Source organism: Perca fluviatilis, chromosome 10 (genome assembly GCF_010015445.1).
Source record: "Perca fluviatilis chromosome 10, GENO_Pfluv_1.0, whole genome shotgun sequence".
NCBI lineage: Eukaryota > Metazoa > Chordata > Actinopteri > Perciformes > Percidae > Perca > Perca fluviatilis.
In genome coordinates, this window is record NC_053121.1 from 14,304,313 (window position 1) to 14,330,439 (window position 26,127).

Here is a 26,127-nt window from a genome sequence, read left to right on the forward strand (position 1 = left end):
CCTATAGTTGCTCATTAGTGTCGTGTCTAGATTGTTCTTTTTAGGATTGGCATGATGACTGCAGTTTTCAGGGCCTGTGGAAAGATACCTGAGAGCAGAGATGTGTTTACAATCTGTAGAAGATCAGAAGCCAAACACTTCGAAACATTTTTGAAAACACCCGTTGGTAGAATATCAAGGCAACAGGAGGAGGTTTTCAGATGTTGTATAATGTCCTCCAGGTTTTTAAGGTTGATCGTATGAAATTGTGTCATGTTGGAATTTGTTTTGCGTGCATACTGTGACAACACATATCCTGTACTTGATATGGAGGCACTGACTGTTTGTCTAATGGAAGACCTGTAAACGCTGACCAATCAGAGCAGACTGGGCTTAAAGAGACAGGCGCTCCAATAGACAGCATGAGAAAAATAATGTGTTTTTTGAACATTAAAGCACGTAAACATGTTCTACTAGAAATACCAAATGCAAGTATAAACCTGAAAATGAGCGCAATAGGTCTCCTTTAAACTCTTAACCAGGTACTTTTGTACATCGCACTAAATTATTGTGAGCGTTATTAAAAACGGTCTAATTATCTAATCATCTGAATGTACATCTGTGAATATTTAATTAGTAAAATGCATGACATGGCAGAAATAATAAAGATAGCATGGGCTTTTACTGGTCAGCGGTAATTTTTGTTCGGCTGTTCTGTCCTCTTTGCACTGTAGCTTAGAAACTGGGATGAATAATAGGGAACACTGTTATGTAAAAACTCCATCCACTCTGGATACATGAAGAAGGTTCTTTGATGACTTAGACAAAAGCATTTAATGAAATCTCGATCGAGGAGAATAAGGATAAGCAATACATAGTGTGGTTTTGTGTAGTGCCGTCCAAACTTCTAAAACTCCTTTCCCTAAAGCTTAAATACTTCAGGAAGTATAAAAACTCATGCTGTAGGTGTTAACTTCATTTTAGTCTATATTGACGACTTTTCATTTCCAGGATTGCTCCGGTGCCACCGGAAATTCCGCCGGATGTCCCTCACTTTCCTCTTTCTTTGTGTTGGCATTCTAAACTCTGGTGTATTTATGAGGACCATGTTTAACTGCTCCTCAGATCTCTGCAGGGTAAATCCAGACAGCTAGCTAGACTATCTGTCCAATCTAAGTTTTCTGTTGCACGACTAAAACAACCTTTGAACGTACACATGTTCCACCAAAACAAGTTCCTTCACGAGGCTATTTAGCAGAGGCACCGTGGCTCCGTCCAGCTAAGATGATTATGATTGATTTAAAGAAATGCCAATAAACCAGAGCATGTTTTCCTCCCATCCCAGAATGCTGCGTGGACTAGCCAGACCCTCCTCCGCAGCGCTGTGGAGGAGTGTCCTTCAATGCGAGACTAACTTTAGCTGAACCTGCAATGGAAACAAAGATATCGCGGGCACCGTAAACACAAAATCCTGAACCCGAACACCTCAGCTCTGTCAGACTGACCATACTGTGGATCCTATCCTTTGGTGTGTTGTGTGTTGTGTTGTCATCTATGTCTTCCTTGTGTGTGTGGACGTTATCTAATTTTGGGGACCTTGGGGGACAGAGTCCCAGCCACCACTGTTATTATACAGCTGCTCAGTCTCCCTCAACTCTGAATACCTAGTCGACAACTGTTTCTGAATTGAAAATGTTGGGCTTTAACCTGAATGAGACCTGAGGTACCACTCTCTCACATTACACAGCGTAAGTTCGTAGGATGAAAATTCTCTTTGTGGCTGTCTTCACTGAAGTAGAGTTATGTACAACAGAAATATCACAAAGTCAGCGCAATTGATGCAGGGTTAAATAAGAACACAAAAAGGACTGCTCTTTTCCCTCTCACTGACCAATCGATTGGCTGGAGAGACATTATCCTTGGTTGAGGACAACCTTAGGTTTTACCTCCTGCTTTTTTTGCCATTTTTAATCCAAGTATTGGCACTGTAAGGATTGGGGTCCGATAGTTGCTTTGTTTGGCAAGATACCTGAAATCTCTTATTGAACCACTCAACACATTCCGGTAGCAGATTTATCATTTGGGTGAGGCTATTTGCACCCCTGGTACAATTAGCAGTGTATGCTATTTGCACCCCTGGTACAATTAGCAGTATGCTATTTGTACCCTGGTGCAATTAGAAGTGTATGCTATTTGCACCCCTGGTACAATTAGAAGTGTATGCTATTTGCACCCCTGGTACAATTAGCAGTGTATGCTATTTGCACCCCTGGTACAATTAGCAGTATGCTATTTGTACCCTGGTGCAATTTGAAGTGTATGCTATTTGCACCCCTGGTACAAATATCAATGTATGCTATTTGCACCCCTGTGCATTTACAGTACCTTGGCATATATTTACACACAGTTATCCATACTACTCATGTATTACACCTTTTTGGAATATTATCGCCCTGACATTCTTACCCTAACCATAACCATCCCACTCCTCTTGCCTAAACCTAACCAACCCAACCAGAGCAGGCATATTCATGAGTCTTCCCCTACCACCCTGCAAAAAAAAAATAAAAATACGCGTTTGCGGGTCCTGACTTGCGCAATTGCATGCAAATTATCCAATCCAAATTTAAAAAAATACGATCACCACACAGGGGAATCAAACATCAAACTCCCATACAAAGGCAAGTGCACTAACCACTCACCTAGCAGTTCTTACAGAAAGTTGAACAACTTTTTACCACTTGGTTTCTTCAAGCCTCGGTTGCTAGGTAACCATACTTTATACAAAAAAATAGGTACTAACTAACAAACTAACGGTTGTATGCTTTCACTGAAGACAGAAAGCGCAAATGTAGTATCCATTTTCTGCTAGAAATTCAATTGTTATAAACTTTAGAGACAAAACTTCCCTAATATGCCAGTTTCTGCAGTCATGGAAGATGAACGTCCGCCATGATTTCGGTGCACGCGAGCAACGTTTTTTTGTTGTTACGTCACAGGGTGTAAATAGCTCAGCTGTGTGGCCGAGGCTATTCGTACCAGGGGTGCAAATAGACACTCCGTTATCATTTTTTTTAGCTATGGCTGAAAATGAGATCTCATTTATTATATATCTTAAAAATAAAAAATAGAGTAGGAATAAGCAGGCATCAGTATCCAAATCACAAGGCTGAGGCTTAGCAAAAAAACACAGGCACTGGTCAGAACTCACTCACTAGAACAACAGGAACACTAGGAACAAAGGCTGAAACGCAAGACACAGAGGTACAAGACCAACTGGCACTGAACAAAGGAAAAAGAGAGTGATAAGGGAGGAGGGGAGACAATCATACAAGGCGGTAAGTCAGACAAACACGGGAAGGTAAGTGCTCTGCAACCAGGGCTGGACTGGCCATCTGGTATACCGACGCACTTTTGGGCTGAATCACCGATTAAACAGGCCTTTTTTCTGGCTATTCTCTGGACTCGTGACTCGACTTCGACTAGCGCACTGATGACTTAGACTCGAGGATTTATGAAATCAGACTGGTAAGTTGGATGAAGTTTCTGACTACTTTTATGTGCAATAGGCAATGATGGAGTCCGACGTAAGTCGCTATTCTCTAAACTTGTGACTCGGACTCAAACTCAGGTAATGGTGACTCGACTCGGACTCTTCTTTGGTGGCTCAGACTTGGAGTTGGACTCGAACACTGGGGAAACAAGACTTGACTGTTGGTGACTCGACTACAACCCTGGTCTGTACAGATTGTAAAGTCCTCGGAGGCACAGTTGTGCTCTGTGATATTGGGCTGTGATAGAATGGACCTGATTGATTATGGTCTGAACTTCTTCCTCCCTCTCTATAGGCGAGCCCCGGTATTCATTCTTTCGATGCTCACTCAAATCTCATGACCGTAGGTGAGCATCGGCACATCTATCGGTAAACCGAGAGCTTCACCTTCAGGTTCCGGTACTGCAGATGCAGCAGTAGACTCGTTGTCGCGTTGGGTATTTTCTTGAAGTTAAAGGAGTGGACACCTATTACTGTACACGTTGGTGTCCAGGGGCCAACTGTCCCAAAATCTGTAACCAAAACCAAAAGGTAAGCAATGTTCTCCATTTTCTTTGATAGGGTGTGATTCCAATCTTAATCATCTAGGATGTGAAATAGAAGAAAACTAAAGTAATGATTTATTTTCTGCTTGACTGGCAGCTAATAGCAGCACTTAAACTGAAATTTGTTGCAGCACTTTCTTTGAGAGTAGTTTGAGTGTTAATGTAACATCGTGCAGGAACGGCAGACACATCACAAGGGAGTTGGTATACAGGTTGTGTTTGCAGAAGGGGTCCATATGTGTTTACCTGGGACATCCAGCCATCGCTCAGTTCCTCTCCTCCGAGCCTCCTCCCTCCCCCTCCCTCCCCTTCATTCCACTTTCCAGCCCATATGTCTCTTTATTTGATGTGTGAAAGTGTGTGTATGCCTCAACACAGTTGCGCTTGCTCGCACATATGAGTGAGTGTGTGTGTGTGTGTGTGTGTGTGTGTTTATGCGTGTGTCCATATTTGGAAGAGATCTTAATCAGATTGGGTAGCTGAGTGAAATATGAAGAGCTGGGTGATTTCATTAAGGCGGTGGAGTGATGGAGCTCATCACAGCTCACCGACACCTCGGATTTCTCTTTATTTATCCTCAACATTAATCCAACAAAACAATTCACCTAAGAGCCTCTCTATCCTTCACACCCTCACCTCCTCCTCCTCTCTGTATTTCATTTGACTGTGCTTTGTGGAACGCTGAGGTGTACGGTTTATGCCTTGGCGCACTTTGTTCCAGTGTGTGCAATCAGAACCGAGACGGAAGTGAAATAGAGAGCAGATAATGTATATAACCGGTTTGTTTACGGGCTTTCACTTGCATCATGTTCCGTCTCAAAATCAAACTCTGCACACGCTCATCACAGGCAGCAGACAGACAGGCAGGGGGAGATGAGAAAGAGCAGCAGAGTGGAGGATTGGAGTAAAGGGTTACAGCCAGGCAGAAGTGTCCATGGAGGTAGCTCCAACAATACACGATGACGGTAATTTGTGATTTTTTTTGTCCGCACGAAACCCTGTGTAACAGCGGAGCCTGGCCTTCAGTGCCACAAGTCTGAATCCACATGTTTACACAGCATTAGTTTAGTGAAGACACTCCCGGCTGTAAAGCTGTTCTCGTAATTTCATCAGATTAATGAAAATGATCAAAAGAGTGTTTCAATGCCCAGTTTTATTTTTACTTTATTTTTTTTAAACTTTCAATAGTTTTTCCCCCCCAAACAGTTTCTGAAGAACTCCGACACATTGATTACAATTAGGCATGCTCCTGATGAATCTGAAGAATTACAGATATCCATTGTTAATATAAAGATATTGATTGGTGCATGCTTAAACACCAGTGATCAATTCCAATTGACCAATACTTTCACCCATAACAAAGTATTCCAGAAAGTGCACTATTTTACACATTCTATTGAACTTTTACTAAAACACTAAAGGGAAGAATATTTAATGGGAGCATTTATAGTTTTGTCTATTCAATTTGCCCATTTGCCCTCCCACCCAGTGTCACATTAGAGGAAATGAAATGACAGTCTGATCTCTGGGTGCAGAGACAGATCTAGTTCATGTTAAACCTGCCTTAGTACAAAGATTAGACATAGGAGAAGGTCTCTCTTCCTAAAGTGAGCAGCACACTGAGATATTGGACACTTATTATTCATCATTTGGCGTCATCACTTTTGCATTATGCAATCTATTCAATTTTTGTATTTTTAGTGTATGCTATGTAGAAATGGTCCAATAAAATTTTTTGCTTCCACGATACCGATTCCGATACCTGAAGTTGCTTATCAGCTGATACGAAGTACTGATCCGATACCAGTGTGTTAAAAAAATACATATATTTTATCATGTTTTGACAGTTGTATACTACTATCCCTGTATGGATGTGATAGGATTTCTAAACTTAAATTAATTAAACTCTTTGTGAAACATGAACAAACACAAACAATATTCCATAGAACTTTATTTTATTATCCAGTTTGACAGTCAGTCATAACGGAAAAAGAACATAAATAAACTACTTTAAAGTAGATTTTCTTCAGGGCTAAGTTACTTGGTATCGGTGCATAGACTCCGGTACTTTCTGATACCGATACCAGCATGTTAGGCTGTATAGGAGGCTTTTCAGATACTGGTATCAGTATCAGAACATCTCTAGTACTATGGACAATAGGCTACGTCTGTTGTTGCATTTTTAAGGGCACAATATGATGTGTTCATTTTCCCATGAGAACAGATAGATGAGAAAGTAAATATATAGTGCACCAGGTCAGTCTCCAGTCTTTGCGCTAGCTAAAGTAAGCTAAGCTAAAACATGTCAGACCTATCTTTGAAGTGGACAGATAAAGACAAAGTTAATATAAATCTTTTCATCTGATTAAAGAGGCCAACAAATGTTCTTCCATACTTCTACTAAAGTGTCTGATGTCTTTTCTACAACATATCTACAGTATTTGAAAAGATAACACAGTGTTGCATGCAAAACATGGCCGAGCCTTTTTGAGTTGACCTGAGGGCTGAAACCGAAATTCGACAGAATACAAAAACAGAATGTAATTAAGCATATTAAGCATATTGCACCTGTTAAGAATTAGCAATGCAGTGAAATGCAGTGTTTGGAGTTTTTCAAATGATTTAGTTTCCACCGCCTCAGAGGAAAGCGAGTCCACCCAGCTAGCAAATTAAGCAGCGTGTAGCCATCTTGCCTCTTGCTGATCAAAGAATAGCCCGAGGGCCCCTTCCTCCTCCACACCTGAGCCAACTCGGTTGAACTATTGTGAAAGTCTGCTGTGAATAAAATGATCGTCCTCTTACCATGTAGGCCTTCCTTTTTAAATTGGGGAATCCCACAGCCTCCATTGTATCAATTTTTACCGCTAGCCTGTGATTTATTTCTCTTACCTGGACTGTGAAAGTGACCAGAACAAAGCTCAGCAAGAGATACGAAAGAAGAACAATATGCTTGTGTGTGTGTGTTGTGTGTGTGTGTGTGTGTGTGTGTGGGTGGAGAAAAAAAGATTTAGGGCTCTCTTTGCAGGACATGTCAAACAGCAGATATGAGGTGGATCAGCACAGGTGTTACTGATGATATTAACGTAATACCTGCGGGGACAATGGCTGTTGCTCAACCATTGCATTTTGTCTCTCTCACACACACACACACACACACACACACACACAAACACCATGACATTTGGATTCCATTAAAAGTCTTTGTCTCTGATCAATAATTTAATAACCTGAGAGGATGAAGGACTCATCATAATCAATACAGCTTATTTGTCTGTGTGTGTGTGTGTGTGTGTGTGTGTGGGAGGGTGGGGGGTGGGGGGGGTGTTTGTGTGTGGCATATGAGCTGAGAATACAGTAAAGCTCCCTGTAAATGCATCCTCCTCATGCACATGTGCCTGTGTGGGTGTGTACAGTGAATGGATGGTTTTGTTCTCACAGAGGAAATCACTGACAGCTTTCAGATTTTGACAGCTAGCCTCTGCTTTGTTAGTCTCTCTCTCTCTCTCACTCACACACACACACACACACACACACACACACACACACACCCCATACACACACACACTCTTTGTGTTGGAATTTTAAACTCCGGTGGATTTATGAAGACTATGATTAACTGCTCCTCAGATCTCTGCAGGGTAAATCCAGAGAGCTAGCTAGACTATCTGTCCAATCAGAGGTTTCCGTTGCACGACTAAAACAACTTTTGAACGAGTTCCACCAAAACAAGTTCCTTCACGAGGCTATTTTGCAGAGGCATCGTTGCTCACCGTGGCCCAAGACGATTGTGATTGGTTTAAAGAAATGCCAATAAACCAGAGCACGTTTTTCTCCAGGAATGCTGTGTGGACTAGCCACACCCTCCTCCGCAGCGCTGTTGAGGAAGGTCTGGCAATGCGAGACTATTAGTCACCTAACATGCAGAAAATGAAATGGACTTTTCTCTATCGGTAAAGGGGCACGCAATTTAGTGAGCACTTTCACACTCACAGAAGGAACTTGTATTTTGGGGTTATTGACGTTACAACCACTCATTGAGTTTTGGTCTTGTTTCTTAATGAAAGACACAAAGAAAAAGAAAAAAAAGCACTTCCATGGCTCAGCAGAAACAAAAGGAAGAGCTCCAGACAGAAACGTCAAGAACAGACAATCCCTGGAAGAGCATGTCGCAGTGAATAAATGAGTGCCTTCAGTAGTGCTAACCTCGATGTCTGACAGTTTCGGAGTCGTCACCTTTAGTGAGCATACAGCCCTGTGCTGCTGTCACCTTTATGTTGCGATGGGACTGCAGTGTGTACAGCGTGGCCCTCGGCTTGGTGTCTGTGTTGTCAGTGTCGGGTTTGTCTGTGTAGAGGTATACGTGTCCATGTTAATACCTTTGTCAGTGTTGTTTGTGCTTCTTTATTGTCATTCCAGTGAGAGTTAAGTACTTTTAATTATGCTGCAGCATTCCTCGCTCTCTAACACCGCTCCCTATATCATTGTCTTTTTTCCCCTTTTCTCTCATTTGATTCCCCTTTTTTCATGATTCTCATCTCTCTCTCTTTCTCTCTCTCTCTCTCTCTGTCTCTTTCTCTCTCTCTCTCCCTCTCTCTCTCTGTCAGCATCTTCCTCCCTTTCTTCATTTACAATCTCCCACACACTCTCCCCCTGTTTTTTCGAATTCCATTTCAGTGTCTTGCTTTGGCAGGACATGCTGAGCTAGTGCCAAGGCAATAATGAGAACTGTCAAGCAGCGACAAATGAACAGGTGAGAGAGACGCAGGGAGAAGGAAAGGAAGAGAGACGAAGAGACAGAGGGAGAGAGAGACATGAATATGAAGTACTGGCACTGCTGTGACTACTGACAGTCCACTCACGCATGCATGGACACACAAGTACACTCCCCATCCCGCTCTCTGAGCTCACTTTGCCGGGCTCCACCGATACACGCTCTACGGCTGATACAAACACTGATTGATTTACATCAATGCTGGCTAATACTGATATGTTCTGCTAATGTTCAAAATTTTACCATTTTGATACAAAACATTTTCAATCAAGGATTTATCTATTCAGATAGCTGTCTCTTCATGACGCAAGTTTGCTCTGTGTTCCAGAATGAATGGAAAAACTCAACATACCTGATGTTCCAGACTCCATTTAAATAAACAATATACTTTTAACGTGTATAGAGCCAGCATATTTCCACATGTAAATTGGTAATGTATGTGTTTATTCCAACCAAACAGAGTGGTGATTGTTGGAACAGTGGAAAGACGAACCAAGACGGGTTTTGAAAGTTTTAGTTTGAATGAATAAATGAACTATTTTACGATGATAAAATTGATTTAAATGGAGTCTGATGGGTTTGGCGATAGCAATTTCGGGGATGTATTTATGTTAAAAGAGTAAAAATACTCTTTAACCAAAAGGTCTATCTCTCTAGGGATCATTTACATAATGTTGTTAGCCTGGGTAAACCCTGACGACCTTCCGGCAAATTTGAGATTTGCTCTTCTGGTCAGTCTGGCGAAGAGCCCATTCAAACCCATTTCCAATGTCCTCAAAATTGAGGCACCAATCACAACCGCTGAGGTGGGCTTTACACCAATCACAACCGTTGAGGCGGGCTTTACGCGACGAGGATAGCGCAGCGACGGCGAGCAGCTTTTTGTTTACATTTAACATGACGGCTACCGAAGCCGTGCTTCACCATGCCCAGGGCTCGGCAGGTCAGTCTGACATATGCCGATTTTATACCGGTCAATGCTATAATTAACTGACAACAGAAGTTATACGAGTTACAGTTCTCAAGGACGCACGCACACACGGACAGAGACACCGTCTCTTTCTCCTTTCTCTCAACTTCTCCGCCGTGTGTGGCGTGTACCCGCTCGCGGTGTGAAGCACGTGTCCGCGCTATTCTTGCACATGTAGGGAACCTCGTGAATTAACCTGCAACATATCAGCTGTTTGGAAATTCTTCAGCGGGTGTGCAGAAGATAACAAGTTAGCAATATGCAACACCTGCAAGGAGAAAGTAGGGCGTGGAGGGACGACACCAAAAACCAGAATCACATTTTTTTTGTTGGATGTGAAAAGCGTCACCCGGATCGTTGGTCTGATTGGTTGAAGGACTATCCAGTGGCACCCAGAGGTATTTGAGTGGCGTCCGTTGGTGACGCACCTCTGGAAATGAACTGTCAATGAACCTTTCCCAGACCCACTCTCAGTTACAGCTGAGAAGGGTCTGGTGTTAACCAGGCTATAATGTTGTCAGAAACATGGAACAATAACCTGCGCCTGTCAGTGGTAAAAACTGCACTTTCGTGGATGGAAATTGAAGGTGCACAATTGCCCAATAACTTAAATTCTAAGTTGTTTTGCTGCTGCCGACTGCAGCGATCTTGTTTAATACTGGACCAATATCAAAGATTGTTGTTCCCATCCCATCCGTCACTTACACACAAAAACATGGGAAAATCGGGTCCAGGTCAGAGTCCAACAAGAACCTAACCGATGTACAAAACCCCAGGACTACCAAACCTGTGTCATCAGCACCCTGCTGTATGGCAGTGAGACCTGGATCCCCTACACCAGGCAAGAAAACTGAACAGCTTCCACCTTTGTTGCCTACACCAAGCCCTGGACATCATGTGTCAGGAGAAAGTACCCAACACGGAAGTCCTAGAATGTGTTCACTCCACCACAGGATGGACCCCAGTCGGCTCCACAGAGCCAGCATGTACAGTGAGCAGTCGACAGTCGCCAGGCCTGCTGGTCGCCCCAGCACAAACAAAATGAATCAGGCAAACATTGACCTCAACAACTGGGAGGAAGCCGCAAAGTATTGCAGCGTTTGGTAGGAGAGGCGCACCTCCTCAGTGCAGGAGAAGAGACAGAAGAAGAAACTGCGAGCTACAACCTCCACTATTGTCAGAGTCTCCATTCGTCTGCGCCAACTGCAGAGTGGGGCTGCGGAGCCATAGTAGCCGCTGCAACAAAAACTGACGACGCAATCTATCGTCAGCACTGGCAGATGGATGCCTACTGCTACTAATACTATTACATGTTGTGTGTGGCCATGGTAATGTATGTGTGTCATTATAACAGTGTAACAAAGACAGATAGTCTGTGTGTGTGTGTGTGTGTGTGTGTGTGTGTGTGTGTGTGTGTGTGTGTGTGTGTGTGTGTGTGTGTGTGTGCGTGTGTGTGCATGTCTGTTGCCATTATATTTATATTATTTGTGATCTTTGTTTGCATTTGAGCTGCTCTCTTCTATTTTTACATTGCATTTTATGGCACTGTTCATGTGCAGCTGAAAACACCTGGGCCCAGAGGTACAGTATGAATTATATGTTCAAAAATATATATATATATATATATATATATATATAATATATATATATATATATATATATATATATATATATATATATATATATATGCAGCTGAGCTTACCTGAGATATGGAGAGGTGGCATTTTGTCAAATACAGTCTTGGGAGAAACTTTATTTAGAGCCCCACCCTTATTACGTTATATGAAATGGAAGTCAGCATTTATCTGTTTAATCTATTCATAATGTGTAAAATAGGGCTATATATTGTCACCCAATTTGTACACAAGTGTGGGAATAACGATACATTATATCAGTTTATCAATTTGATTTGCTACATGTTGTCAATCAATACACTATTATGACTTACAGTTTACACCAGTGTGTAACTGCTGCGCATAACGACACAAAGGCTTCTGTTGCCCCGTTAGATGATGTTTGTGGCAGACCAAGTACAGGACCAGTATGTTTCATGTCCAGCCCCAAATGACCAGTCCACCTTAGTACAGTGGGCCCCCAACTTATACAGTCACTGAGCCTCTATAATGCATTACGAGCCCACTCTCACTGAAAAGCGTACAAATACCACGGGTTTCTACCTGTGAAATACGTGCAATGTGTACGCGAAAGTCAAATTGTGCGTACAGTAGATACGTGGAGCGCTCCAATTACAGTAATGGAAACCGCTGCGTTTATAGTATAAAGGGACGTGGGACCGCAAAAGGAGGTTGGTTGAGGTGGTGGATGGGTAAAACACAGGACTTTCACCCAGGAGACCGGGGTTCACGTCCCGTGTTTGGTGATTTTTAGCATCCCGTGTTTGGCGATTTTCAGCATGTGTTTTTTTTTGTTGTTAGGCCGTTTATTAGCGTGTTTATGTGGTGCGTTTTAGCGACTTTGTAGTGTTTTTTTGTTAAGCCTTCCCCAATGTTTCTTCCCTAAACCCAACCGTTTATTAGTGTGCTTTTGTGACTTTCTTGTGTTACCAAAGCCTTTCCCTGCATTATTTTTCTAAACCCAACCATATTTATGTTTTTGTGTGTGATGCTGTTCTTGCGATAACATGCAACGTGGTGACGTGACGCGAGCTGCGTGCATATAAAACGCACCGGTCCCCCTTACTTCAATTGGAGCGCTCCGCGTATGTAATGCACGTAGAATTTCACTTTGGCGTACACATTGCACGGCTGTAAACCTGTGTTATTTGTACGCTTTCGAGTGAGACCGGGTTGTGCATTACATACAAAAACTAACTCTATTTTGAATTTACCAAAAACTGCAATGATCCTCCTTTCTCTCATCGTTCTGTTACTTTTTACTCATGTTTCTGATTGGTTGATTTGGTTTAAGTCAAGCGCTCCAATTTAAAAAAAAAATAAAAAATATATTTGACTGCATTTCCATTTGTACATTTGTTGAAATAAACACAGATGTCTATGAATGGAAAATGTCCAGTCCAAACACAGTAATTATACTAATACCAAATGTAAGGTTGCTTTAGGCAGTTGTACTGTGTCGCGGCACAGCCTTTACCATTGGTTGCCAGGCTGAGGTGGGTGTGGCTTACCTGCGTTACAGAGACAGTGGGAGTTGAGGAGACTGAGAGGAGAGTTGTGGCAGGAGGGACATGTGGTGCTGCGTGTCGCGAAGGAATCCTTTTTTCCCCCACCAAGTTGTGTTAATGTGATTGTCCGCGTCTTAAATGTCTACAAATGAACTGTCAATGGAGTACCGATGCTGACCAGCACCGGGCCAAGGAGTGATCTGGTCGAAAGACGGAGCGAAGTGGTGCCGGGGCTGCGACCACAGGTGGGCCCCTTCATTTTACGTGTAGCCTGGCGGCCGAGTGTTTATCTCTGTAGTTTCATATGCACGGGCTGCCAAAACTCTGGAAGCCCCTAGACATAACGATATTATCAACTATTCCCAGGTTACTAAGTAACGCGTTACAGTAACGTAACTACTTTTTCAGGTAAAAAGTAGTGTAACGCGCTACTACTGAAAATTTGGTAACGAAACATAGTTCCTTTTTCAATTCGGCGCAACGTTACTTTTCCCAGGGACAGATTTGACAGCGACACTGCCTTCTCAGCTGCACGCACACAAGCTCCACACGGGACGTGACAGAGGTTGGTAGTAAGGCCATGCTGCAGCCAACGCTAACTTTTGAGAGCGTTTTAAGCTTCGTGGCTTTTTGGTGGACGGTGCTCTGAGCGGAGAGCTACGTGACACATGCCACTACATCGCTGAGGACTGGCGGTTAAATCGGCCGTCCTGCAAACAGAGCATGCCAGGCAGACACAAAGCTGACAACCTCACAGATGAATGCAGTGGAGATGGGCTCATACATAGACTAGGCTACACGCAGCGGACCACTGTGGACTTCGCACGGACATGCAAGGATTTCCAGAAAAGAGGCTGCGTGTGTCTACGACAATGCACGGACCATCGTGGCTGCGCGACCGGTACAAGTCGATACAGACATTACATACACTAGGGTGACCAAACTTCCTCTTTTGCCCGGACATGTCCACTTTTTACCTACTCTCCGGGGTGTCCGGGTTTTTTTTATAAATTCATGAAAATGTCCAGTTTTCACTGTTTTTCATGGGACCATTAAGCGTGTACTTAAATTGACTGGCGCTTTGCACACAATACTACGGTACTTTGTTGTGTGACGTAAGTCCCGAGAGGCTGCTTTGTAGGCTGCTCTCCAACGCGCACATGCACAGGGACCAGAGCAGACAGCGGAGTAGTATTGCACACAAAATGCCGAAGTGTTTCCTGCTACAGATTTGGTCAGAAAGCACAGGGGAGACACTTTGTTTCTCTCACTATGACTCTAGAGTCGTACTTGGACGCCATCACTCTCACTTCTCCCTCGCTCTATCACCCACTCCACACACACACACACACACACACACACACACACATGCCGGCACACACCAGTGCACAAGTATAAACATCAGGCCACTTACGTAGGCTACGGCGAAAGCTCTGCGTGGAGCATGCAAAAAGTTACTTTCCATAGGGGGGTAACTAAGTAAAGTAACGGATTACTTTTTTAAGAAGTAATGAGTTTGTTTTGTTGTCATTGTGCATGACTTTAACTCACGTTTTAGCTGTATTTTATTTTTTTTTATCTAAGAGCTGCGTTCTTTTGAAATATTTCATTATGTCTCCTGTTGTTTTATGTATCATCTGCCCATGTGAGGGTGAGGATATCCATCTCTAACCAACAGAAAGCCAAAGACAGCTCATGTTGTTTAGTATTTACTGTAACCGGTGTGAAGGCGATGCAGAAATCAATCTGTTAATTGCGATCACCAACACGGAAACATAACATCCAATAACATTGGACTCTTGATTGGACGGAATTAAAAAGAATGAAGGGCTTTAGTAATAATAGCAATTGCACTTGTTAAAGACCAAGAAATTAAGGAGCCAATTTGATGATTAGATCTCACTCCAACAAGTCAATTACTCCCCTGTATCAGGAGTCCACAGGACTGTTATCACAGCTTTACAGGAAGGTGTTTTTAATTCTCTCAGGACAAATAATAAAGGAGATCACCAAGATGCAAACGAAGAATGTGATTGGCTGACAGTAGATTGTGTCAACTGTCAGCTGATAACATTCATAATGTGAGAGGCTGCATGTGGAGGTGAATATATTGAATAATGTAGTTTAGTATTTCTTAATATAGCTCTGTGGACTGATACCGGACTCCACGCTACAGCTGGCTGATTTCTCCGGTAAATCAAAAGGTGGAGGTCTGTTTTTAAACTTACAATGGCTGGTGTAATGATGTAACAGTGATTCGACAGCACTACAAACCCTTCTACTCCCCCAGTGAGTTTGCTTCATTCATACTAGCTGGTGTTTACATTCCACCGCAAGCCAACATGCAGGAGGCACAGCGCACACTCTCCATCCAGATACTGTGTGTGTAATAACCCGGACTCCATGTTATTGTCCTCTGTGACTTCAACAAAGAAGCCACGAAATCCTCAAATACAGTTTATTAAATGTCCAACCAAAGAGGAGAACATTTTGGATCACTGTATGACAATGCACACAGTCCCCCGCGCTGCACTGGGACACTCTGACCATGCCATGGTCCACCTGATTCCCTCATACAGGCAGAAACTAAGGGCGTTTTCACACATACCTCGTTTGGTCCGGACTTTCGGACTTTTTAGTTTGATCCGAACCAAAATTAAAGGTGTGAAACCTCCCCCGGACCACGGTCCGGATCAAAAGACCAAATTTTGGTCCGACAAAAGAGGTGGTCTCGGTCCGGACCAAACTGAACCGGGGTTCGTTGATAGTGTGAAAGCATTTTTGGATGGTTCGGACTTCGGGACCAAATACAGGAAGCTCTGGCAGGCTCTCCTCGTGTTACAAGACCGGGGAAGCTCCTTTAAGGAATAGCTCGGTGCTTAGAGAGAGAGAGAGAGAGAGAGAGAGAGAGAGAGAGAGAGAGAGAGAGAGAGAGACGGTAAATGCGCTCAGAGCAGACAGCTGTCGGCTATCAGAGCAGAGAATACATCAGCAGTTTATTTGTTAAGTGGTAGTAAATGTACAGTGTAGGTTTCAGTTTGTCTCTGAATAAATGCTCCAGAAAGAAAGTTCCCGTGTCTTGCTTCTCTACATCACAACAAAACAAAAAGAGCCGCGGCACTAGGGGAGAGCAGCGGTCAGTTGAATAGCCTAAACTCGGACCCAGAGAGAGGATACGAGAGGACGGGGAAGCCTGTCAACAAACCAATCAGTTATAAGTATCTGGAGACGCAGCTCACGTATGTGATGACGGCAGGACGTAGTTTTGTCACGTATAGATCTGTAGTGCGCTTGCAAAACTGCAGTGTGAAACCAAAACTTACCGGATCAAATGTATACAATGTAACAAAAACATGAACCTTGGTACGGACCTTGGTTCGGACTTTCATGTGTGAAAATGCCCTAAAACTTCTTAAACCTGTTGTGAGGACATCTAAGAAGTGGACCAGTGAAGCTGTGGCGGATCTTCGATCGCCTTGCACTGTACAGACTGGGATGTTTCAGGACTGGTACCAACAGTTTGGACGAGTACACAGAGGCTGTGATGTCATACATCAGATTCTGTGAGAACAGCTGTATTCCAACACGTACCTTGTATAGGTACGACAATGACAAGCCCTGGTACACAGCCAAACTCAGACAGCTAAGGTTGCTGAAGTCCATTCATAGACATCTGTGTTTATTTAAACATACAGTATACGGAAATGCGGTCAAATTGAAACCCTTTGACTTAAACCAAATCAACCAAGTGGGAACAGGAGTCGGGGTCAGGAACTGGTTTAAAGAGTCAAAGTACAGGTTTAGCAAGGTGGTGAGAAATGCTAAAAGACTGTACTTTGACAAACTCCAAAAACAGTTTTCCGCCAATGACTCTGCTTCTGTCTGGAGGGGGCACTGACAGATCACCAACTATAAACCAAAGGCCCCCAAATCTATCAACGATCTGCACCTTGCAAATAACCTCAACAGCTTTTACTGTCGTTTTGAAAGACAACGCAGTCCTGAAACCATCCCCCTGAGCTCCTTGTCTTCTGTCACAGCAAAAACCCTCACAACCCACTCCAGGACCCCCTGCAGTTCGCCTACGGAGCCAACAGGTCTGTAGACGACACGGTCAACACTGCTCTTCATTTCAGCCTCCGGCACCTGGACTCCTCAGGAACCTACGCCAGGATCCTGTTTGTGGACTTCAGCTCTGCCTTCAACATCATCCTCCTGGCTCTGCTACAGGACAAGCTGACCCAGCTGCACATGCATGACCCCACCTGCAGGTGGATCACAGACTTCCTGTCTGACAGGAAGCAGCACGTGAAGCTGGAGAAACACGTCTCTGACTCAACAGCTGCACCTCCAGTCACCAGTCCGTCAAGCTCCTGAAGTTCACAGACGGCACCACCCTCACTGGACTCATCTCTGGTGCGGATGAGTCTGCCTACAGGTGGGAGATTGATCACCTGGTGACCTGGTACAGTCAGAACAGCTTAACGCTCTGAAGACAGTGGAGATGGTTGTGGATTTTCGGAAGGATGCAGCCACACACGCCCCTGTCACCCTGGGTGACTCCAAAGTCAACACTGTTCACTTCGTTTGTTCCGTTTGTTCCAAAAAGTAAAAAAACAAACTTGCTGTTTGCTTCTTAAAATTGGTCACAAATCCAGGTCTCCTGGATCAAGTCCTATGTTCGTTTGACCCATCCCTCTTACGCAAAAATCTGGCGGTCTTATACTTCATCACCTTATTTCCTGCTTTGCTCCCGTCATAACTACTACGGCCACTAGTACTACTATAAAGTAAATATAAGTCATAATTGCTGCTTGAACAAACAACTTATGTGGGCGTTTTAAAGAGGAGGACAGTCTTCCCCCTTGTCATTTCACTGGACAACTGTATAGTTCGGTTTACGTTCAGTGTTACACCAAATGCATTTCGTGTGTCATTGAGGTCGAGCAACTTGTTCAATGCAGTTCCTTCCTCATAAAACACTTGCAAAGCTGATCTTTTAAAAATATGGAAACTTGTATTCGTTGCATCCATGTTTACTTGTGAGCGTACACTTTCATCACTGCCTTTGATGGTTGCTTTGTTGTGTAGCAGTGTGCCTGCGGACGTTTGTGAAAATATACCACATGCAATTTTTTTTTTTTTCTTTTGATAGATGTGTCAGCGTTTAATTTTAATGGACAGTGAGGTTACAGACAAGAAACATGGGGAGAGAAAATAGGGTCCCCAAAAGTCCCCAGATGGAATCGAACCAGGACATTTCAGGTTTCTATTTTCGTTGCAGAAGCGCTCCAACAGTTAGGTATTTTCCTGACCATGAAATTGGCTTTGCCCATCTTTGTGGTATTTTAGTGCCCAGCACACAGTGCACAGGTGGGAGGAGAGGAACAAACAGGTGGGAGGTTCATTCAAACTAGGCAGTGCAAAGCATGTGTTGGTTTTCATATTTTCTGGAAAAACATGTTTTAAACATCGCGCTGGGAATAGACTTGTAAGAACTGCCGCAACGTCAATCTGCTGCCACTTTGGTTATTTCATCTCCGAGAGCAAACTAAATACTCTGAGCTAATGAAATGCAATAAACCAACAACAATGCTAAAACAGTCATTTTAATGAAATACTCCCCAAATAGTAGTTGCATTTAAATCAGCTTAACAAGTAAACATTGAATGGGTTTAAAGCAGGAATGTCTGTAATTAAGTCAAATGCAATATGAGTGGTCCTCACAGTGTCTGCTGTCCACAGCTGCTTTATACTGAATGAAAAGCTTCCCCTTCAGTACATCTGTGCAGCTGTCTAAAGGACACATATGTTACAAATCAACTTGACTACTGCAACTCACTGGATGTCATGATATAAACAGCTTCAGCTACTATTTTAGTATTTAGTAGTTTTTTTATTATTCATAATCGTTGTACTAATTAAGTGGTGAAACACACACACACCGTCTGTCTCTGGCTGCAGATTTGAGGTTTCCATTTGTTGAGCTGTTGTTGTCAAGCTTCCCTGTGATTGGCCCATCTGTTTTCAAAGCCACGACACATGAGACATGTGACTGGCTGAGAGTGTATTCAGTGGTGCCGGCAGGTTTCTATTTCATGGTACGCCCGTCTGTCATTTAAAAAACACATGCGTGTTGATATCGTAAAATTTAAACTTGTTCTACTGGTTCAGCTGAGGCCTGTACTACGAAGCAGGATTTGGCGTTAACAAGCTAACTTAAGGCTCAACCCAGGAGTTTCTGTACTACGAAGGTGAATCAGTTGTTATCGGGTTCAATCGCCGTGGTAACTCATGCTGAACACCTAACCTGGTCGGGAGCAGGTTAAGTTGGAGATCAGAGATCAATCGGTGTAAATGCACCGCCTACTGACCAATCAATAGGTCGATTAATAACGGTGTGCTCTCACGATGGCTTCCCACTGCCAGGGTTGCAACTGAAATAACAGGCTAAAGCAACGACAGTTTATGGAAAGCACAAGTGTAATTATGGTCAGATCTTCCTGACTGATGAGGAAGTGATATTAATAAGCGTTGTGATTTAAACATCTACAGCGTCGGCTATTTATTTGTTTTTTTTGCCAGCTTTCCTTCCTGTTTTAGGAAGCAGTGACTGTATTGCGTTTTCCCTGTAAAACCGTGTCTGTGTTCTTCATATTTATGTAGAATTATAATTTGCTCTTCTTATATATAACATGCGGCTCTGGTAGATGTTTGCGATTGGTCGTGGTGTGCAAACACCGCCTCTTTTATGTGAACGCGCGCGCCGCTGGATTGGGAAACCCTGAGTTGACTGAACTAGTTGATAACCAGCGTCGTAGTACAGGTTATGCAGGACCGCGGTTGTTAGGTTAGGTGAAGCCGGATTACTGAAAGAGATCCAGGACAAGTTGATCTTGCTTCGTAGTACAGGCCTCTGGTCTTTTCTTCACTTTTGGTGTCGGGGAGTTATGCTGACAAAACTACTATTTATTTACGTCGGCAACCAGCTGATTGCACCCTCCAGACCAACTTCACTACGCAGAACGAGGCCCCAAATTTCAGGAAACTATTCCGGAGGAGCTGAGGAGGAGATGAAGGGGATGTAGGGCCAGAGCCAAACGCACAGCCAGGAGGAGAAGATATGAACTCTCTATTCCATCCATTAGCGGAGTGGCAATCGGGAGAGTCGTGAGGGGCCGGTCTGATAAAAGTTACTCCTCATTTCCACCAACTGCGGTACGGCTGCGGACCGGCTCCTCTGCGTGTCGGCTGCGTGCTCTGCCGTCCTTCGATACCCACCAGGTCCGGATTTGTTGCGGAACGGCTGCGGCCGTGACTGACAGCTGAAGTCACGAGGACCCCACGAGATCTCGCGAATTCACGTCGAATAGAACCACAAAACCAACAACAGTTAGTTTCCATCCAGAGGAGTAGAGGGGAAGCAACTCTGTGCTGTGTTTTCAAGGTGTACTGCAGGGAAATATGATCTGCCGTGAGCACGGTGCATTTTATCTTGAAAATTAACCGGATGTTTTGTTTTGTTTCTGTGCTCGACTTCCTGTCCCGCACTATCTGCCGTGTGCTGAATTGCTGCGGAGCTCTCCGGCGTCCGGCAAAAATAGAAGCTCTGCTTATCTCCTCCGGAGGGCTGCGGACCGCCCACTGGTTAAACTGTGCAGCCTCTGCTCAACCCGTACAGCGGGCCGCAGCAGCCTTTCATTTCAGTACAAACACAGGCAAATCAGAAAGGTCACAACCGAGATTTTCAGAAATATAGGGCCCCTCGCCAAATGGCATAGCCCCGGTTGGCCTATGACGTAAAGCCATCGAACACCTCTTTTTTCCCTCGTCACGTTTGGAAGTTTATCGGTAACGTTAACAGACAGTGTGTGAGTCTAATGATGGAAAGCCAAAAAAAGGATAAGGGAAAGGTGGCGCTGAGAAGGTCAGACTCAAAAGGAAAAAAAAAAGGGATTGTGTTGCTGTGCTGTGTGTTGTTCATTCATTCACCGGACCATCCGAACACCCCACCCCCCACGGACTTCGGGAGAACAGAGACCTATGGGGGGAGCGGTAAGTTTCAAGAAATGGTTTTCTGCCCACGCATAACACACATTACTGTTTCATTTTAAAAGTTATTAACCATAATGTCTTAAACACACTAATATAAATGCACACACAAAAACTTCAGTCATGTCAGGGACAAATAACAAATAGAAAAAAATAAATAAATAACAAATAGAAATACACAAAAACCCTCACTCGTCAATATGACACACATTCAACAGTGGGAGCATACAGTATATGATATTGAGGAAAGGCAGAAAAAGGATCCTTGAATCCATCCTTCAGACAAGCCGACAGCAAGAGGAGGACAGAAGGCGGAGGCCGATAGGGGTAGATAATGAAGGGGAGCACGGGATGAATGGAGTGGCAGATTAGAGAGGAGGAGAGTAAATTGAAAGTATTGAGTGACTGGGAGAGGAGTGGAGGGTCGAAGAAAGCAGCAGCAGCAGCAGAGAGTGAGGCAAGTTGGCAGTCAAAAGAGGAATGAGAGGCAGAGAGGCAGAGAGGCGAGAGAAAATAGGGCTCAGAGATGAGGAGGGGAGAATGTGTGGCAGGAGAAATGTTTGAAAGGAGAACCGACAGGTAAATGGGAGGGGGGAGAGACTCGCTGCTGCAGGCTGCAAAGGAGGACTACTTCAAAGTGGAGGGCCAAGGTTGGAGGAAGGAAGATAAAGACCTGAAAGAGAGACCAAAGAGGGATGAACATTCTCAGTTACAACATATACTGCATATGACACACATACTGGACATGTTCCTGGGACCACACTCACTTTTGAAATAACATTTATTAAAATATAAAATTAGTAAATCACAACAAGACTCCAATGTGGTTCTTCAAAGTTGTGTTATGTAATCCTGCTTTTGAGTTTACATTCCATAAGAACAGTTTGAACAGTTTAAAAAAATGTCTGGTAACCCCCCCCCCCAACCCTCACAGCGGTACTGTGAAGGTGTGTTCAGACGGACTGCAAAGTGTATTCTAGAGCCAAGACAATCGTGTACAAAGTCAATCCTGGCACTAGTGGAGACCGCTAGATGTGGATTTGCTTTAGGTGACGTGAACTAGCGACGGGCAAAAATGATGGAAGACTCTCTTTAATAGTCCGGCGTGAACCAGGTCAGCCTGTCGAACCGTTCCAACGTGCCAAGTGCTCACAAATTCCGAGACTTTTTCCCACTCGCCCACTCGGCTAGTGCACACCGCTGCTAATGGTGCATTTACGTGCTCCTCGGATGGTCGTTCTTCCGACTTTGATGTGTTCAAGAGCTTTGGGCCTAAGTTGTGCATTAAAATATAACGTACATTTCATCTTTATTAATGTAACCTTATGGTGACCGGTAAATGCATTGAAGAGGGACGGGTTGAAGCTGACATGCACGTACAATAATAATATGTACAATAATCTATGTCATGGAGAAACTGACGCCATATTTTGCAAACCTCAAAAGGTACGATACATATGTAGCTCAGCGAAAATGCTTTCAGGAAGACCTAACAAGTAATCAGTCCCTCCTAAAGCGAATCAGCGCTGGAGGCGTTCACCTTCTGTTAAACCAATCAGGAACGGCTAAGGATCCCATAGGCCAATCACAGCGTCTCGTCGCTGGTTTAAAAAGCTGCTTCTCTACCTGTGCTATCAGCTGTCATTTCAGGAAGACGTTGTCCCTCCTCCTCCCCTTCCTCCTCCCGTCCTGGTGGTTCTCCGGCTGTCGCTCCGATGCCTCCTAGGTCTGGTTTTCCGGCTTCTCCGCCACCACCGGTGTCTGGATTCCATCGGGGGGTTACATCTTGGTTCACTACCCCTACATTAATTTATTAATATATTAAATGTATTAATAACAATGGAGTCCAATCTCCAATACATTGTACACTACATGCTGTGGTATATTAAAACCTTTTGCATATCTGCAAACAAGTCTCTCCTGATTGAATTAGAAGTATCAACTCGAAGGCACAGATTCTGTGAAAAGAGAACCATCACCCATCACTAGCATGAACTGTGGTTGCATGTCTGAGTAGAAAATACTTCATCTTGAAGCAAAGATTTGCACTGTGTGACTCTGTGTCATGAATGTACAGAAAAAAAGATTCTTTGGTCAATAAAATATTATAACTGATAGAAGTAATGTCCATGACCAATCAGTTTTGGATTGTACTTGTCCTTGAAAAGGCTAGGTAATAACAGTAACATGAGTACTTTAAATGGCTTATTGTGTATCCTGGCTTTAAAGCTCGGATTTCTCCCCTTAAGTGAAGAAAGCCTAAGAAATCTCTACTTTGCACACAAGGTTGTGACCTTTTTTGTCTCTCAAAGAAAACGTTTCAACTTTGAGACACAAAGTGCAAAAGACAAGTTGATGTCTTCACGGGTCTTACATGTTGGAATCATTTAGAGCTTTAACCTCCTGCACCAACAATCCAACATTCTGGAGCCACCTGATAGACAGAAGATAATTATTTCAGAACTGAACTAAATTGAATATCTGTGAATGAAATTCACTTTTATTCTTTTACTGTTCTTATTTTTTCACCATGTGATCAGATCTGATACTTAGATCCCACTTGGGTATTAGACATATTGACACACATGAGAAACCTGTGGCAATAGACACAAGACACTACATGGCCTGATTATTATTATTATTATTATTATTATATATATATATATGTATATGTATATGTATATATATATATATATATATATATATATATATATATATGTATATTCAAATTTTAAAATGAACTAGTTCAGTTCATAGTTCATGCTTCAAAATTTTTAACTAAGTTCACAGTTCCAGAAATGAACTAGTTCATAGTTCTTTTTTTCCATATGTTGCTGCAAGCATCAAAATTATTGCCACAGCCCATATAGAACCACAGACAGCAATTATTTTATCAGTTTTAACACTGAAACTATGCGTCAGATTTCATCTTCATATCCAATCAGTTCAATGTGCCGTTTCAGGTTTGCTGTGGATGCGACTGAAGTGCGGATTTTCTTTTTGAAAGCCGGCGGGCAAAGTTTGCCCAGAAATGTAAGATTTTTCACGTCCCCGTCGACCTTGTCATAAGACTCGTTTAAATGATCATACGAAGCCTCCTTGCTGCTTCGTCGCCTCCATGCTGCTTTTTGTTTTGATGACGCCTGCGGCGGTGCGACACTGGTGGCTGGTGTTGCCAGATTGGGTGTTTTTTCCGCTACATATTAAGGCCGGTGTGTTTTAGCCGGGTTTTGGCCTGGAAGGCTCTATAGAAATCTGGAACCCTATTGGACGAAGATAAACTGCGAGAGCGTGCCGTTCACAGACACCAGAATGAACGAGTTCACAGTAACGTTCATCAGGCAGTAATACAGTACGTTCAGTTCACGTTCGCCCAAAATATGAACGAGTTCATGATCTATCGTTCAATGAATGCGTTCAGGCACAACACTGCATATATTATATTATTTATTATTATTATGATTTGGACATAGTCTAACTCGGCTCCCCGGTTGGGTCTCGGTCAGTCTCAGCTCCTCAGGTTCAGAGTGGACTCGTAAAGATCTCTACCTTATTTATTTATTTTTTTATAACTCTACTTATGGGCAGGCTCTAAGCGCAGTGAAGTCATCTATTGCTCTCAGTGCTTTTGTATTGTGGCATGCAAAGAACAGAACTGTTGTTAGAAGCGCAGTTAATGTCTTCAGACCAGTTAATGAAGACCTTATAAATGCTGGTCCCTATGTGCTATTTTTCATACTTGACCCCATGCTGTAAGTCATCACCTTGATAGGGGATTGGATGCACAAAAGATAGTTTGATACTTTTGCAAAGCCTGTTTTGTTTTGGCAGTAGAGTTTCTGTCCAAAAGTCACGGCGCTAAAGCCAAGAAATCAAAGCAAATTGACAAACGAAGGTAAAAAATGATGAGAGAGAAAAGCATGAAACAGAGAGGGAAAGTAATAACTTCAGTGGAATGGGGTCAGGGAGATGGAGGTAGGGGGCGAGAGAAACAGATACATGGACAGAGAGAGAGACAGCGAGAGGGAGAATAAAAAAAAAAGAAAAGAAAAAGACGTGGAGCGAGCTGGAGGATGAATGGACAGCGATGATTAGCAGCACGGGGGGAAATAGCCAGGTGAGGAGGGGAGGGATGGAGAGGGAAAGGGCAGGGGAAGAATGATGGAGGGTGGTGTGTGTGCGCGGTTGGTGGCAGCGAGGGGACGTGGAGGGGGAGCCAGGCAGCCGACGGCGATGAGAACATTATGGCTGGATAATGAAGAGGTTCCACGCTGTCAGCCAACACCATTCACCCTGCATGGCTCTGACCCCAAAGTGTCAACAAGCTAAACGACCGAGCAGCAGCGCATTACCACATGTACACACACTCACAAACACACACACACGAATGCATGCACACACAGACACGCAGACCGACGGACAAGCAGATAATGCTTAAAAACAAATGTTTGAATACTGTATGGACGTGTTTCAGCAAATTATTTGTACATACAAACATATAGCACACTGACATGTTAGTAATAATTGTTTTCTTCACATGATCACAATGTTGTGAGTGTGTGTGTTTGTGTGTGTGACTGTCATACAAAGCTCAAACATGGCATAAATACTGATTCACTCTCACAGACACACACACACACACACGGCAGCTCCAGTCAGTGCTCTGCTGTTTGCAGAGTAAATATAATATTCTTTATTGGTATTCGCAGTCAAATTCAATAAATTGAGTCAACAGAGGTTGCTTCATAGAGCTAATCTCTGCTCACACATCACAACACAACACAGTCACTGAGACAAAATGGAGTTAGACCTGCCTTCAACAGTCTATTCACTGTCTATGTTCCTCTATCTCTCTCTGTCTCTCGCTCTCCCTTGTCTGTCCCTGTCTCTCTCTCTATCGCTCTACCCTCCCAACCCGTTGCTTTATCACACATTTGCACACAGGCGCTGCTTTTCCTCTTTTATTCCTTCTTCTGTGCCGCTCTATCTCCGTCCCTCTCACTTTCTGTCGCTTTTTCTGGCTGCCTGATGCAAAGCCCTATCTGGGCAGCAAAACACTCTTTTTTTGCTTCTCCTTCTGCTTCACTAACATGACAGGACACAAACCTGTGTTGT